Below are 675 nucleotides of genomic sequence, written 5' to 3'. Positions count from 1 at the left end.
AAATAAAATGCAACGGAAAGGAAGGAGAAGGGTGCGAAAAAGTTTATATTGGTACAACGAAGAGATCATTGGGCATCCGAATTAGTGAGCACAAATCAGATGCGAAAAATATGAAAACGACTACTGCTATTGCTGAGTACCTAACCAACAAATGCCATACAGCGGACTTCGATAATGTTAAGATTTTAGATATAGAGAGGAGAGAGAGGACGCGACTAACACTCGAAGGGTTACGCATACAACAAAAAATAGAGAAGACGGTAAACTTCAAAGAAGACGTAAATAATATAAACGGCGCATACACAACTGCCATCAAATGCAATGAACGAGGCAATGGACGCAGTCGAAAATTTTAATTGTGCTAGTTTGTTTATATATCTATGTTGCTGAATGAACGCTTTTGTTAATAAATGTTACATGTAAAAAGGAAACATTTTATGTTAAAGGTAAACGTTTTATGTTAAATGTTACGTCTAAAGACTAAATTGCAGTTCAAATGTTATTGTATTATGTTAAATTTAAGTGAACTGTTGGAAAATATGTTATTGCTTGATGTTAGTTATTAATAACTTTTTAATGTTTCGTTTTTTCGTTTTATGTTTTATTAGAATAAACCAGACTCCCTTATGAAGGTGTTATAAAAAACATCGAAACGCGTAGGAGAATAAGACAAAA

The sequence above is a fragment of the Eurosta solidaginis genome, chromosome X (assembly GCF_040869045.1).
Source record: "Eurosta solidaginis isolate ZX-2024a chromosome X, ASM4086904v1, whole genome shotgun sequence".
NCBI classification, from domain to species: domain Eukaryota; kingdom Metazoa; phylum Arthropoda; class Insecta; order Diptera; family Tephritidae; genus Eurosta; species Eurosta solidaginis.
Note: the sequence above shows the minus strand (reverse complement) of the source record.